The sequence below is a fragment of the Lissotriton helveticus genome, assembly GCF_964261635.1.
Source record: "Lissotriton helveticus chromosome 1_1 unlocalized genomic scaffold, aLisHel1.1 SUPER_1_unloc_1, whole genome shotgun sequence".
NCBI classification, from domain to species: Eukaryota; Metazoa; Chordata; class Amphibia; order Caudata; family Salamandridae; genus Lissotriton; species Lissotriton helveticus.
In genome coordinates, this window is record NW_027611648.1 from 6206492 (window position 1) to 6224008 (window position 17517).

At 46.5% G+C, this 17517-nt stretch overlaps 1 long non-coding RNA gene across 1 annotated transcript; it reads left to right on the top strand.

Annotated features, from left to right (window-relative positions):
• Positions 1 to 627: 627 nt before the first annotated feature.
• LOC144805420 (uncharacterized) lies at positions 628 to 16120 on the top strand. Its single transcript, XR_013605516.1, has 3 exons — positions 628 to 684; positions 14235 to 14403; positions 14553 to 16120. It is a non-coding gene; the product is annotated as an uncharacterized LOC144805420 (long non-coding RNA).
• Positions 16121 to 17517: the final 1397 nt, after the last annotated feature.

A 17517-nucleotide genomic window follows, 5' to 3' on the forward strand; every position in this document is an offset into this window, starting at 1 on the left:
TGAGCAGAAGGCAAGAAAAAGAAACTGTCTCTCACCACTGCGGTTTTGTGTTTTAAACACAACTAGTACATAGATTGCACAACCAGAGTTTTCCTAATGCAGACTGCATAAATGAAACCAGCGGCACCGTTCGCTTTTGTAAAACAAGCTCTTGGCATTGCTGTGGGGGGGGGGGGGGAGCGCATTGCTTTGAAGTCTGATGGCGGGGGAGCAGCTTGGGAGGCAGCATTCCATTGCGGTGCGAGGCTGATGGGTTTGACGTGCACGCGCGTCTCACACGACTGGTTCACATGAACTGGACGTAATCTGCGCTTGGTCAAGAGTTTGTTTCGCCTACTATATACTCTCGCTATTAATCCCTGCGGGATATAATAGCAAGACCTAACAATGCACATATGCAAGCATATAAAAACTGTATATAGCGTTTTCCTACTATGCTTTCCCGTATGTGTGTGTCTGTTGGTCTCTGTGTTTCTGTCTCCCATTCCCTGTAGGGAAAGTATGTAGCTCCCCGTTGTAGAAGAGTCGGTCAAGAAGGAGCACACTGCATTGAATAATTTCTTGGTATGCACTTTTTATTAGTATTACAGGAAATCACAATGATTGATTGTCTCTGTTATATTCTTCAGTCCCTTAGGTGAGCCTTGGCCGCCGCCGTCCCTAGGACAGAAGGAAAAGACTCAGGTAAGTGTTTTTGCTTTATGGTTTAGTCAAGGGAGGATGTGAGGGATACATAATAACTATGCATAAATGTGAAGGGAGGGTGTAGAGCACAGCTTTCCAAATTTTTCTTGTTGGTGACACACCCTTTTGTGAAAATATTTTCAGGGACACGGTAACACGAGAAAGCGCAGCGAGCGAGCCCGAACCACCTATGGTGGGTTCGGGCCCCACACATACACATCCCACCCCACACACACACCACCCCACAGACACACCACCCCACACATACACCCCACACACACAACCCCACACACCCAACACCAACCCCACACACCCAACACCAACCCCACACACACATACCCCCACACACACCCCCACACACACACCCACACACACACCCCAACCCCCCCCCCACACACACCCCCCACACACACACACCCCACACACACACACCCCACACAGAGAGACTTGAGGGGCACTGTTAAAGGGTACTAGTGAGGGAATCAGTGGCAGAGGTGGCCTTTCCCTCCATCTGTCTCCCTCCATCGGTCTCCCTCCCTCCCTCTCTGTCTCCATCCCTGTCTGTCTCACTCCTTCTCTGTCTCCCTCCCTCTCTGTCTTCCTTCCTCTGTCTCACTCCCTCTCCCTCAGACTGTCTCCCTCCCTCTGTCTCCCTCCCTCCCTCCCTGTCTCACTCCCTCCCTGTCTCACTCCCTCCCTGTCTCACTCCCTCTCTGTCTCATTCCCTCTCTGTCTCACTCCCTCTCTGTCTCACTCCCTCTCTGTCTCACTCCCTCTCTGTCTCACTCCATCTCTGTCTCCCTCCCTCTCTGTCTCACTCCCTCTGTCTCACTCCCTCTCTGTCTCACTCCCTCTCCCGCCAACCGTCTCCCTCCCTCTGTCTCACTCCCTCTCTGTCTCCCTCCCTCTCTATCTCCCTTCCTCTCTGTCTCCCTCCCTCTCTCTCTATCTCTCCCTCTGTCTCTGCCTCTGTCTCACTCTGTCTCTCCCTCCGTCTCCCTCTGTCTCCCCCTCCGTCTCCCTCTGTCTCACTCTCTCTGTTTTACTCTCTGTCTTCCTCCCTGTCTATCTCACTCCCTCCCTCTCTGTCTCACTCTCTCTCTCTCTGTCTCACTCTATCCCTCTCCCCCGACCAACATTTTCTGTGGGTTCCATAAGGGTCTGTAACAAAGAGGAAAAAATGTTGCTTTCATTCTTAAATCTTTTTTATATTTTCCTGTATTGGTGGTGCCCAGGTGCGCAGCGCCCCTACCCACTCCCTCCCCCGCACTCCTCCATGCCCAAGGCTCACACGGGCATTCTCCATTGAACTGAATTGTTTATGTTTTTGTTTTCATAAGGTTACAAGCGTGCAGTATGATGTAAATGTGAAAGCTTCTACAGGGCTTCTTGCCAGCTTTTCTTCCCAATGCACCGCGATCCCGGGGCTGCCCCCAACCCCAGGCCAACCCCCTGGACCCAATAACTCACCGTATTCACTCATTGAAGGGCCCTTTGCCAAATGGACTATCCACAAATGAAGACCATTTAACGTGCTAATAAGGCTTTGTTGTTATTCATATAAGAGCCCCTGCAGCGGCACTCTGCCTGTTGCTGGAAGGCCCGCGGGGTGATCTAAACAGCATACTAAAACCGGGACATTTGGATGTTTTACCCGGACGCTGTTGTAAAACCCGGACATTTCTCTACTTTGGAGAAAAGTGTCAGGGCACTGGGACACTCCGCCAAAAATGGTGGTCACCCTACTTCAGCACCCCCCCCGCCCCGTCGTGTGTGGCAGCCCGGGACCGCTCACAGCCGCACCCGAGCACTTCACAGGTCTTTAAGACCTTGTGCATGTTAATAGGGCTTTGTTGTTGCTTCGCCCCTTCTAAGAGCCCCTGCAGCTCGACTCTGCCGATGCGACACACCTGCATATGGGTCCCGCCACATAGTTTGGAAAGCTGTGGTGTAGAGGTTGGAGCAACCAAAAGAAAAAGAGTAGCCGATGATTTCTGCTCTTGTCTCTGTTTCCGTCTCACTTATTTCCTTTTCCCTTGGTCCCTTTCACCCCTCAGCCTTCCCTCCCGTTCCTCTCTTATTACTTAGCCCCTTTTCAAAAGCCCTGTAGACGCCCACGCACCTGGAAGAGCCACGTGACTCCGGGGCCGTGGCGTGGTGACTCTGCGTCCTTCAGTGAGGTCTGGTCTACTGCTTCGGCTTTCCCTCCTCCGCCAGGTTCGGGTGTTCTGCCCGCCGACAAGCTGTTACATATACAAGGGGGTCCCAGTACAGATAACAGACAAACAATTGAATACTAAATGAAAATACAACTAAACTGAAGTCTTATCACACTTGTTTTTACTCACAGTGTGATAACATAGCAAAGGATTACACAAATTACAAAACCAATAAAGGCATTTCATAATCATCATAGAAAAATGTGTGCCCCAAGGGAAGAGGGGAGAAGGGGAGGCAGTGCAGGGTGAAGGTAAAATATAGCAGATCTTAACTCCTATCTAAAGAGTAAACATTTCTTCATAGTTTATAAAACAGTCCGTAATAGCCCTGGCTTCAAATGTGAGCCAGTTATGAAGAACGACATCAACTGTTCATGACCATTTAGTTAGACAACATGCTCAAAAAGCTCCTGCATGTATCAGGTTAACTGTTAGCGTAAGCCGTTGTTGAGGTGAAAACAAAAATCGACGTTTCGACCCCAATATGAAGGTAGGCGGCAGTTACAGCCTTAAAGCGCAGACAAGCTGTGACCTCCCCTGGGTTCCGGTTCGCTCTCTCGTAAAGCTGTTAGTCCTTCTCTGTCTTTCCGGTCTTCCCCCGCTGGTTTCTCCGCCTCGCGTTCCCATGCCCGTGTAGCTGGACCAACTACTGACCAACCTGACACGCTCTCCGCCCCTGCCTTCTTCAAGTGTGTATCCTCTGATGTCCGTCCTCAGCTCGGGCTTAAAAGGGCCGCCTGCCGATTTCCCTCTCTCCACTTCTTGATGACAGCAAAGCGGACAACTGGTAAAAGGGGACTGTGAATATAGGAGGGGAGAAATATATGAAGGGATGGCATGGCACTCCTTATCCTCTATCCAATTGTCTACCACAGGGGCTACCTGACACACCCCACCCCCAGACGTTTCCCGTTCGGGGAAATGAGGGATGCGTGAAAAAAAAACAGCAACTTGGTATGCCGAGTATAAAAGATGACATTGCTAAAACTAGTGCCCATCCTGGAATAAAAGAAGTCACACCTAAAAATAGCTTATCCTAAAAACCCACTTTCTAAAAACAAGATACCAAACAAAAGGAGAATCTTAGGAGCTTCAGGTGATGTCCCTAGTGTCTGATTAACGGTGTTTGTTTAGGTTTACAGGAGTCCAGAGGTTACATAGCAAACCTTGTCTATGCATGCCGTGTATTTTTCATTCATTATTGTAGTGTTTATGTAATCCACTCGTCGCATTCCAGAAGGGAGATGTATTTGGCTACAGTTGTTTATATAGATCCAGACTAGATCAGGTCTGTGTCTCCTGCTCCACAGCTTGTAACCGTAAAAGTGCATCAATGTCTCCTTCCCTTGGGAGCAAATCCACTTGTATTCCAGTTCAAGCATATTTATTGAAGGTTTCACTGAAATATGGGATATTTGCTACCAAACATCTCAGCATAATAAACCTGTGCTGATTGCAGTGTCCGATTTATTAAAAATTGCACACAGAGTGCCCCTTAGAGGTGTCCCCTAAGATCTACCAATCCTTAGTGTGGGCACCGACTGGCCCGAGCCAGTCTGCTACCACAAGACAGTGTTCTGTCCTCATGGGTAGAGTGCCTGTGCACTTTGAGGTCGAGAACAATGCCTTTCCTGGGTGGAGGTGTTCACTCCCCCCCTGGTCAGGAAGAGCCATCTGTGGCAGGGATTTTCAAAGGGCTTGCCGCCTTTGTAATGCGACCCCAGCCTCTCCTGTTAGAGGGAGCAAGCGATCTTCCTGTCCTCACCCCCTTTTAGGTGCAAGGACAGATGGGAAACCTTAGATAGAATAGGAGGTGTGCCCCCCGTCCCCTCTGCCAACTCCACCCCTCAGGTGCTGAAGGCGAGGTGAAGTACACTTTGTAGTGCCCACCATCTTGAAGATGGTGGGATTTATCTAATCAGGGCTAGGACTATGTCCCCTTCGAACAGGAGGTGGGCATGATAGAGGGTATAGACACCCCAGGAAAGGGGCCCATTAGCCTCTACCCGTCACTCCCTTGTAACACCCTTAAATCAAGATTTTAGGTGGCATCCCCAGACCCTGAATTTCAGTTCTTGGTGACCTAAGAAGAGCCGGGCACTGCAGACTTCTCTGCTGGTGAGGCTCTGTAGAGAACTATGGACTTGGTCCCAGTCCTACTGGCCTGTCTGCATCCTTGGAGGATCCTGAACCAAAAGGCAAGTTGTCTTGCGGCCCAGTGATCTCCAGAACCTTGGGAGGCCTACCTGCCTTCAATAAAGGGCAATCTAGTTTTATGTAGTGGGATTTGGCCAGGGCATGTCAGGACAAGCCAAGCTATGTCATTCACTCTATATTTGCAGACTTTGTGTTTTTAGTCTAATCACTTTCACTAATGTGCACCGTATGTTCGGTGTCAACACTATCGATTGAGCATTCGTTCAATAAAAAGAGTTTTACACAGTACCTGTGTCTTGGCAAGATAAGCAATGTGCTGGTCATTTATTCAATTGAGTGTTGTTGAGCTCTGAGTTCATGCTGCCCTTTAATGTAAACAGGGTAATTGATTTGGCAGTATCAGTATATGCAGTTAAATTAGACAAAAATGAGTTCTAATTGCCAACTCCCTGACACCCTGAATGGCCTCCACACAATCGCCATCGTCAAGCGTGCCTAGATCCCTCTCCCGCACAGCTCACCGCATCCCCAAGGCATCCAGAGAATTGTAGATCAACTTCCTATAGATGGTGGAGATTGCTTTTTCGGTCAGGGGATCAATTAATAGCTGGTCCTCCAGTAGGGATGCATCAGGCAACTGCCCCCCTTCCCGGATGTGACTTTGCAGAGCGTGGCCACCTACAAATGTCAGAACCGTTTTTAGTCACCTAATTTATACTTTTGTTGTAGGATCGTGAAGGACACAAGTGCCTGTACCCTCCACACATCGCCCGGCCGTACTAAGCTAATCAATCCCCATTTTGTGAAACCCTGCAATCCTCCCACTGCACTTAAGAGATCACTATCATACAGTGGAGTCATTTCAGTCCGCTTACCTTCTCAGCCTAAACACTTGGTAGCCTCTCTCCACACCCTTACCACTGTTTGGGTATGAGTAGGTAGGGTGCACTCATACTTTCTTCGATACATCACCAGGGTGGGGTAACCTCTCTTGCCCATGGCCAATCTATCTACCCGGTAAGCAGGATCCTCACAGTCCGCAAAAACCCAGTTGTTGACTGCCACCAGCTGCGAGGCCCAGTAATACTTGTGAATACTCCGGACCGCCAGTCCATCTTAATAAACTCCCCTCTGCAACTTACTCAGCGTGACGTGCCGCCATCCCACAACAGGAGCCGAAGTTCTCAGACTACCTTTTGAAAAAAAATGTCTGGTGGGATCTTAAAGGAAATTTTTTGCACAATGTACAGGAGACCCTGGAGGGTCATCACTTTAAATAGGGCCACTCGGCCCAGTAAGGAGAGTGGGAGCGCCCTCAAGTGTGGGGCATCCCAGCGAAGACGGGCTAATTTCGGGAGTATGTTCCTGCCTGTGCTCTCTTGTAATGAACACAACCAAATATTTAAAGTCATGTAGTGCCACCCTTACTGTGCACCTAGAGTGCAGCCGCAGGGTCCGTGCCACTAGCAGGAATATTAAGGACTTCTTCCAGTTGATATTATATCCTGATCAACAGGAATACCCCATATGAGAGGTCGTGGTGAACCCAAACATGTGCGAAGAGCATAGGACACAAGGAACATCCCTGTCGGACGACAAAGACTCGGTAGACTGTATTATTGATGCCCATGCGCACTAGAGGGGCCACAAACAAGAGCTTAACAGCAGCACTACTGGTTCAGCAAAGGAATCTCCTATTGCATATGGTACTCCATTAAGGTGTCGGAGATTTAAGCGCGTTCCCTGGTGTGGTATAAAGCCCGATTGATCAGGATGAACCACTGTTGCAATTACTGTACAGAGTCAGATCGCCAGGGCGTTCGCAAATACCTTAGTCTCAATATTAAGCGGGGAGATAAGTCTATAAGACCCACACTCAGTTGCTGGTTCGTCCTTTTTGGGATGACCGCCACCTCAGACGTTCTTTGGTCCTCCGGGAGACACCCTTATTTTCAGGCAGTCTGAAACATACTCTGGAGGTACTCCCTGATTTTATCCATCATGATTTTATATAATTCGAACGGGAGCTCATCAGGTCCCGCTGCTTATTTATTTAGCCTGTCAGGTCTTGGTCTAGTGCGTCTCGGTCCTCATTCGTTTGCATTGGCAGGGTCAGGTCTTTCAGGAAGTCTCTCCCAGTGTTTCTGTCCCCTTGTTGTCAGTGTCCTCAAGGATCCAGTTCCGTCCTTTGTCTTGTCTCTCTAACCATGCAAGCAACTCATTGGCTTTATCACCAACATCATAGACAATGCTGGGTAGCCAGCGCATGAGTGCACGCTATTTTCCATTAGTGCTCTTAATGTGTGCTGCTTCAGTTGATGGTGTAATGGGAGAGAAACTGATTCCCCACTTGCCAAGCGAGCCTCCAGGAAAGCACATTCCCTGTCCTGAGCCTCGCACTTCAATTTACGTTCCTTCGACATTCTCCCAATCAAGGCTTGTGTCTGGCCTCGAATCACTGCCTTGAATTCACCCTATAGCACGCAAGCTGATTCAACAGGCCGCCCGTTCTCCCTAAAATAGAAGTCTGCTCGATCTCTCATACGAGCTTTGAACGTCTTGTCTTTTAAATATCACGGATCAACCCTTGGGGGTAGGATGAAGTCCACAACCGTACCATCGAGTTGCACCTCCACCAGCGAATGGTCTGAGATTCCCCCTGCTATGTGCGTAACATCTCTAAAATCAACTTTATGGACAGTCTGGGTGAAAGGATGGTGCAGGCATGCTAGACTATCATGTGCTGCAGACTGGTGCGTCCGGTTCTGATACCCTCTTCCCCTTTAGGGGCATTTAGGAGTATCATGAATATAGTATAGGTGCAGTTCTGTCACTCCAGTCACCCCAATGCGTATATGCTCTGTCGTAAGCGTTTTATCCTTCCACAGGATGAGTCAGTCGTGTCTGGGTCTCTTTCCTGTTTCCCGGTACTTGAATGGCACGCCCGAAGACTCGAGAGAGCAGTGACCCACCAGCAGGCTTTTGTGGAGAGCTTTTGTCCTGGATGTAGGGCTGCATACAGTAGGGCACCCACTCTGTCTTTTCTTTGCCTTTGCCTGAAGATCAGCAGTCCCAAGGTAGCAGTCACACCTGGCCTGTCTGTAAGTGCAGCCGCCTCTGGAGGCCCGACCGTCAGCAATTAAGCCTACACTGTGGCCGGCTGGACCACAGGCGTAAGCTCAGACAGGGTGTTCGACACTGGAGTAGTTGTAGTCCCTCATGGGCCTCTGACACAGAGCAGTCTGGAATTCAGCTGCTAAAAGCCCAACACAGGCTCTCCAGGAAGCCAGTAGATTCAGACCCTGATGTGTTAGGAATTTGGCAAATGCAACCTTGAATGGGCCGTTGGCAGCACACAATCGTCCAACTGGGCCTCAACAATCACGTTGCCGTGGAGTTTTATTTTCTGCCTTGAACTGCTGGGAGAGTCTTGGCGGGGGAGGAGGGGGTCCCTCAGACTAGCTAGTCCTGCTGGATGGCTTTCCGGCCCGCCCTACAGATAACGAGGATGTGTCGGACCTTGCTTCTTCCAGGACAGACTTGTCCTCCTGCTGGATAGTCAAAGTCATTTCCCTTTCTTACCAGACAGGCAGGCTTCTAGGCAGACCTCTAGGCTCTTCAGGACAGGTACACAGCTACTCCATTAAGTAATTCAGCCTGCCGGTGATGTCCCTTCAACTTAGATAGACTGTCAGGCTGACACCATCCCTGGTGGCACAACAGGCACCTGGGTACTTTGTAGAGCACATTATTCCTGGGTAACAGAGGACTTTGTACTGTTTACAATCTACCAGTTTGATCTTTCCTTGCAATTGAAGGCGGCAACTCTTACATCTAAATTTCAGGTTATTAATTTGATGAGCCTGTCGACTAACATGCTTTACAGAGGTTTCTTTTTAAAAGGCACCGAGTCTGTTTATAATGCACAATTGCATTAATTTTTTTCATCATTTAATTTAATTAAATTAGATCACCAAGAAAACAGTTTGTGTCTCAATGTTTTCAGCTCCTTACAGAAGGATTCATTTGAACCTTGGAGATTATTATTCTCGGTCACCAAAGGATGGGAATGGATGAGGCTGACCAAGAACAGAGGAAAGCGTGCACTTGAAAAGAGAGTAGGTGGGAACAGAGACGACAAAGGGGTGCCCCCTTTGAGTTCTTGAAGAATAACATCAATGTCATTGAAGAGCCACTCAAAAAGGCTTGGTCTTGAGATAGAATTTGCAAAGCCAATCTTAACAGGACAGTTATTTTTACCTATTTATACCTCATTCAGGAAGTCCTTTAAACACCGTATTATTGAAATATAGTGCTCATATGCAGAGCTGCCCTTTTCAGAAGTTCTGCAAAACAGAATTAGCCTACCTATTATTCTACGCTAGTTTATCTTTTCAAAATCCTCACACTTCTTTAGGGTTATTTAGCACACTGACGAGACCACCATTTTTCTCCTCAGAAGAGGACCATTTCTTGAAACCTTTTGGGCCCAGAAAATATTGGAGCACGATTATTCAAATCTGTTTTCACAGCATCCTTTGTTGGCCCATCCAAATACGGAGATTTCTCTTACGTGTGACTTTTGCAGGAAAAGCTACATACAGATCCTCGTTATTTATTTTTGACTTGTAAGCCTTATTGTTCCTCGCTATATGAGCAGGTATAAAATACAACCATCAGAGTCATCAAACTTGTACTTTACAACCAAAGGTTTTTTTAAAAGTTGCATTAAATGATAACATTAAATACATCTGATGAGATGAAATAGAAAACTACACTTTAGACAAAGGCCTACACAAAGCATATGCCCCTTGTATAACAGTGTGATTCTAGGATCTTTTGAAGGTGGTAACCATCGCCATCCATCTACAAAGATCACCCTGGATGCTACCAGTTGATCTTGTTCATTGTATAGAAATCAGTCTTGAGCATGAACACATTTTACATTAAAACTAAAAACACGTTCCTAAATGTTATCCTGATCCTAACCTTCTTGTCTGTCCTACCCTATGAGCGTGTATTTGAATCCATAGACTGTTTATCTATCCAAGCAAAAATATTACCCTACCTTCAACAAATTATCCTTGAGGAACCGGCCACCCTGTCCAAGAAAATTAAGAAGTTATTGCTCAAGACAGTATGGTTTGTCTTTCGTGCAAGTGGATTACATGTAACAATGTCTTTTTAGGTTTCGCCTGTTGAAAGCTGCGCAAGCAGCGTTTCGCGCAGGCGAAATCTTATGTCAACAGTATGTTGGCCTAGTCCCGCCTCTGTCTTCAATTGGCTAGCTCCATAAATGGAGGCTAGCCATTGGAAGACAGATCTGTCCATCAATGCCGGAGCAGATTCGTGGGCGTTCCGGCGATTTTTAGGCTTTCTGCCCACGTCATGCGGCGGAGGGCGGGTTCTTTTTTTTTTTGGGTCTCGGCATCCTTCGTCACACCAGCCTGCTCGCTCTACCTGTGAGGACGCAGACCCGACCCGCTCCCTACTCCGAGCTGGGGTGGGCTGCGCGATGTCACTTTCCTTGCAGGTAAGCGGAAGTGACGAACTGAACGGAAGTAAGAAAACAACCGTAAGGCTGCCCGAGGACGGAAAGCTACGACTGCTTTCGGTAATTATTCGTGAGCATTGGTGTACCCGAGCCGCGGTGAGTGTGGTGCTCTTTCTTTGCAGGCTTAATGTTGGCCACCGGCTACAGTGACGGGGTGCAGGGCGAGAGCCGTGTAGGTGGGACTGAGTAGTGAGACCTGGGAGGGGTGCGGCGAGAGGCACGGCTGCTGCTCTGCGGGGGTGGGTGGCAGACCGTGCCTGCGCCCCCACGAAATCAATCAATCGGGGTATACAGTCCTCGTATATCGGTCTCTTCTCAAACGAGGAGCATGCAATTCAGAAACGCATACTTCCGCTGGCCTGATGGCCTCTGGTGCCGGGATGGGGCTGGCGCATACCGCAGGGCCCCTGGGAGGGTCTGCCATTCACCTAAGCTGCGCGTTGGGTATTTTTGTATAGATCGAATGTTTTAGGTTATTTGTCTCCCCTTTAGAATTTCCCTTCCGCAAGAAGGTTTCGTGTGTCACTACATCTGCCTTCTGCTGGATCGCCACCACGCTACTCCGCCCCACCAGTGTCCCTTCCTCGTAGGTGTACCAGGAAATTCGGGGCATCCGGACCCTTTACATCGATAACCACTGCTCTGCATCCTCGCGCCAGACAAGAAGTTTGAGCTTTGCTGCCAGGTACAGAGTCTGCAAATTGGTTTTTGCTCTGCCCACTCCATCCGTAGTCCTAAAACGTTAGGGCTCTGGTGCTTTCCCTTTCTAATCTTTATTCCTCAATATTGCATCCGTACCTTCTCCATTGACATCTCCAACCCTTAAAAAAATAAAAAAAATAATCCTCCCACACATGGAGTCTGCATAAACGCTAGGCCATTATGCCCTGAGACCTCATCCCCACTCAGAAGCTCGGCAGCTTCCAAATCTCATTAGGGCGTCTGGACACCGCCCCACCACTCCACCGAGCCCTCCTCACCTGTCGGACGCGAGCAGCAGAGATGGAGGCCACAGGCAAACCGAGTCTGTTCCAGGAGTAATAGAGCCCCCCCACGGGTAGAACTCAGCAGGAAAACAAAACTCCTGCTCGAGTGGGCCTGGATGTGTATTTGAATTATACTGAGTTCATGGCCCAATCGGTTATTTCAAGTGACAATGGGCTAGCAAAGAACAAAGCGCAACAACACTGTGGGCTTCTAGTACACGACTGCCAGTCCTTGTTACATGCAAATTAAACTTTATTTTAGATTCCTCTATAACAAGTCCACTGTTTCTTAGCTGGCTGGTGCACAACTACCTGCAGAGAGGGGAAAAAGATGTTGACCTCATGTAAGGCCCCACAAAGTACCCCCTCGGCCTGCCCCTTCCCTGCCCTCTTCGACAAGGCCGTCTACCAACTCTCCGCTCTTTAACTGTGATATGGTGACCACTGTCCGCACCAAGCAAAAAAGTATTCCTTCTGAAATAAAAATAGAAAGTTATTCGTATAAATTGTAGCACCTACGATCTTTAATTTCCAAAGCATCTTTATGTACAAGGACATAAGGAACATACAGGGGTGACATTCTTATGATGCATAGCTGTTATTTCATTCAAAAACACATATAGTTTTCATGATGGTGTTTACCAACAATTTGTGTTTCTAAAGTACCATTTTACTAAATTGGACCCCGCCCTGGGTAACATTGCTGTCTCAGCCGTGCAGTTGTCACTCACGTGTTAGACTTCCAGCCAGACCGCGTCAGATTTAAAGAAGGTAGATTGGAGGTAAAGTCACCCGTTACGCAGAGCGTTTAGGTTTAGTTCTGAAATCAGTTAAGCTTCATGAAAAACGTACTGAAGGGTGGCTGCTGAAAGTACCATCAACTGTGCAGAACACGCATCGAATTCACTGGCACATGGTGTACAAATACGTCACGTTTTTAAGTTCTCAGAAGTTAGGAAGTGAGAAATGTAGGTCGACACCTATCTCCAGAAAGGGCATCTATAGAATCCACCCCACTTGGCCCACCCGAACCAGTCCTGTCTGCTCTCCATATCCCGTGACAATTACTTAACCTCGCCAGTAATTAACAAATCCCGCCTAAGCCGTGTTGTGATTGGGCTCAGAAGCTGTATTGACAGGCCGGGCTCTCGGGGTGGACAGGACCCTCCCATGTGGATTTAGCTGCAGGACAACACTGCCTGTCCAGAAGCCCCAGACACCTGGAGGACACCTTTAAGCTGCCTCCCGGCCGATTTGTACTTCAGAGGTGCCCTGGTGAGCCCCCCGTTGTAAGACGCAGACGCTAATTGGCACAAGCAGCTTGTAAATCACTTTCTACAGGCGATGGGCGGCAGTGAGCTGACGCCTGCGGTGAACTGGGGATCAGCGGCCCCAACAGAGCTCAGAGCGGTAGAAAAACAACTCTTACATTTTACCGAGAATCATAGCAGTAGAGACAAGTAAAAAAAAGAAACCTCAATTTCTGATAAACTTAACTGTTGCCTGTCGCGGATTACCAGATGCGCTTTCTTATTTGACAGCATTCATTTTCTGGTTTCATCCTTTCGCTCACAACCTTCTCTGTATTGCCAGATCTATGTGTATCACGTGATCCTGTAGTCTCACATCACTGGCCTTGTTGCTAAGTGCAGGTGCTTGTACACTTCTTGCTTCGTGTTCAAGGTCCATCTTAGCTCATAAGACAGTGCAAGGCATCTTGAGCACAAGGAAAGGAGTAACTATAGTGTCACCTTCCATACCCAAGCAGAACCAACTTCCAACCATCTCACCATTCTTCTGTTTCCAACTGTTTCCGCTTGTGTCCAACTTGACCTTTACATGCGGCCCCTCCTTGTAAACAGCAGCAGTGTGTGGGGCTCGCAATGTGTGGGGCTCGCAGTGTGTGTGGGGGGCTCGCAGTGTGTGTTGGGGGGGCCTCGCAGTGTGTGGGACTCGCAGTGTGTGGGGGGGCTCGCAGTGTATGGGGGGCTCTGTGTGGGTGTGTGGGGGGGCTCGCAGTGTGTGGGGGGCTCTGTGGGTGTGTGGGGGGCTCTGTGTGGGTGTGTGGGGGGCTCTGTGTGGGGCGGCTCTGTGTAGGTGTGTGGGGGGGCTCGGTGTGGGTGGCTCTGTGTGGGTGTGTGTGGGGGGGCTCTGAGGGGGGTTTTCTGTGGGTGTGGCTCTCTGTGGGTGTGTGTGGCATTTGCGAGAGATTAAGCTATTGGCATTGTAAATGACAATGCCATTTATTTATGTTTTCAAAACCAACACATAAATAAAAATGTTGTCATTTACAATGCCAATAGCTCTAACTTTTGCAAAGGCGAAACCGTTGCATTGTAAATGCTTGTTTAAATATCTGTTTGGTGCCAGTGCATATGACTTTAATTTCTGCCTTTGGGATTCTATGTTACAAGTCAATAGGGTGCATGTATCCTTTGTGAGCTTAATAAAATGTTGAAAATTCTATAAATCCTCACTCCTACATCCAAGTTCTCTCAGGCTACAATTCTACACTCTGCTCTGTATAAAAAACACCTCAACATTTTCAAAATTCTGCAACTCTGCATTGATTTGGCTTGTAAATTATATTTCGGGAAATTTTCATGTATTAAGTATTTAATTTTAATACTATAGGTGATTGAAATTACTGACGAAGAAAGCAAGATTTAGCACCAGGCAACTGAAGTCAGTGCCATAAGAAGGATTATTTTGAAAAACTGAAGGACATCCAGCATTCTACGTTTAAACAATTTCCAAAATCTAGGTGTGGCGAGGAAGTGGGAGCTGAGGAAAGTACTATACTGTAAGTGAAGTCTCTAATTTCGCATTTCATTAACCCAGAGCAATGCCAAATCTGTGCACACAATAACCTTCATCTAAAACAACATGTAATTCCAGAGAGGAAGCACACACTGCATAAAAGAAAGTTATAACAAAAGGTTTCTTCTGCAGACCATCAAAGAAAAGACGCTGAGAGAAGACTCCGAAGCTGACACGTTAACAACCAAAAGATTGGAAAATCACCTTTGTTCAACAACCATTTTTAACCAGTTACACAAGTTTGAGACTATCTGACTCTGGGTAGAAAACCACGACCCACTCTGCTCACTCTTGTGAAAACGTTAAAAATTCACCACTTTATTGTGTCCATAACCATCTCAGATTGTTTGTTTTTTATTGTGTACTGTTCTGTAATTCTATGTAAATCGCCTCAACAGTATCTGCTGTGAATGAGTGATATGTAAAACTGTTCAATATAAAAATTGATTAAATGAGCACAGTTGCGCTATAGGTAATGTAAATAAATCTTCGTCTTCAGAACTACAAACCTTAACTTTACACCAAACATAGAAAGGGTAAAAGGAACTGATGTTCTGAGATTCGTGATCCACAATAGTACTGTGCACGTTCTAACGCCCTCAGTTACTGCCATTACGTCAGTGCAAAAAGGTACTTATCAGTTTAATTAATAAATATCAGACTAACACCTTATCACTGCATTGCTAAGAACCTATACAAATAGATTTGAGAAAATCTTCAGTCACAAAATAAGTTGCTGCAGGATAGGCTATAACCTAAAGACTATTATCTGCTAGAAATATTTCGACAGGTGTTACAGGGCTGCTTTCAGACATATTTTGCTCAATTGAAGTGTTAAGAAGATTACACACAATTTCTTTTAGAGATAAATGCTGAACATTATCTAAACAAGCCCAACTCTAAAATTGGGTTCACTCTTACTGTGGCATATAAGCAAGAGAAAACTAAACGTAGAGATATTAACTCTAGGAATACACCTTATAAAAACACGGACTGTGAGAACAAATTCAGTGTTCAAAACCGCCTCAATCAAGGCAAAATAACCTAAGTTGGGGAAAAAAGTTACATGTGCCAAAAAAGATACAGCCATAAATCTTATCTCACAGAATTTGACACAATGCACACTGGGGGAAACCACTCTCAGTGCAAAGTATGCCAAAAAAGTTTCAGGCATAAATCTTATCTCACTGTGCATATGAGAATCCACACTGGGGAAAAACCTTATCAGTGCTCTGAATGCCAGAAAAGGTTTAGTATCAAAGCGAGTCTATATCGACATGCATTAACCCACTCTGTCGAAAAACCTTACCAGTGCGCTGAATGCCAAAAAAGTTTCAGCCGTAAATCTTATCTCACTGAGCATTTGAGAATCCACACTGGGGAAAAACCTTATCAGTGCCCTGAATGCCAGAAAAGGTTTAGTATCAAAATGAGTCTATATCGACATGCATTAACCCACTCTGTGGAAAAACCTTATCAGTGCGCTGAATGCCAGAAATGTTTCAGTGACAAAAGAGCACTTACTATACATACAAGGACTCACACTGGGGAAAAACCTTACCAGTGCTCTGAATGCCAGAAATGTTTCAGTTACCAAAGCATTCTCACTTGGCATAGAAGAACCCACACTGTGGAAAAATCTTTTCAGTGCTCTGAATGCCAGAAATGTTTCATTGACAAAAACAGTCTCACTCATCATATAAGAACCCACACTGGGGAAAAACCTTATGAGTGCTCTGAATGCCACAGATGTTTCAGTGAAAAAATCAGTCTCACTCAGCATATAAGAACCCACACTGGGGAAAAACCTTATGAGTGCTCTGAATGCCACAAATGTTTCAGTGTAAAAAGCAGTCTCACTAAGCATATAAGAATCCACACTGGGGAAAAACCTTATCAGTGCTCTGAATGCCAGATATGTTTCATTCAAAAAAGCAGTCTCACTCAGCATATAAGAACCCACACTGGGGAAAAACCTTATCAGTGCTCTGAATGCCACAGATGTTTCAGTGAAAAAATCAGTCTCACTCAGCATGTAAGAACCCACACTGGGGAAAAGCCTTATCAATGCTCTGAATGCCACAGATGTTTCAGTGAAAAAAGCAGTCTCACTTACCATATAAGAATCCACACTGGGGAAAAGCCTTATCAGTGCTCTGAATGCCAAAAATGTTTCTGCCAAAAATCTCAACTCAGTAAACATGTGAGAATCCACACTGGTGAATAAAATTATCAGTGCTCTTAATGTCAGAAAAGATTCAGAGGTAGAGATGGTTTCAAGCACCATAAGAAAACACACCATTAAAATAATTCAGTGCTCCGAATGCCAGAAAAGCATTAATTTTAAACGCAATCTCACGCTACATGAGCAGACGCACACAGGGAAAAAACATTACCAACGCTGTGAATGCCAGAAATTCCTATTTGATTGGCACAGCCTCACTAACCATAAGCGACTCCATACTGATGAAAAACCTTATGAGTGCTTTGAATGCCAGAAAAGCTGCATGAGAAAAACGCTATCTCACCATGAGAAACTCCACACTGGAGAAAATCCTTATGCCATAAAAGCTTGAATCTGAAAGACAAGAGTTATGGTTCACGAGAGATCCCACTCTGGGGAAAAACCTTATGAGTGCTCGAAATGCAAGCACAGTCTTGAATACAATGTCATTTCACATAAGAGAATTCACACTGGACTAAAGCCATATATAGGTGGGGAAAGCCAGAAACGTTATACTCAGAAAGGAGATCTCACTAAACATGAGAAATGCATGCACATGAGGTGAAAAGTAAGGCGTATCTTGAGTTGCAGAAAAGCTTCTAACAACCTGAATTTACACGAGAGAGCACATATTGTAGTTGCAATAGGATTCATCAAGAAACACTTGCAGGATAACTTAGGCTGCCCGCATGCAACCTCCAAAGAAATTTCAGGCCTGGAAATATTTTTAATTGCAACAGAATCCACAATTTGAGTATCTGAAAGTTACAAAACTTTCAAGGTCTTTACTTTACACAGAGAAGTGTTAGTGCTTGCAAAAATCAACTAATTGCCAAAAAAAATCACAATAATAATGTCTTAAATATCCACCCA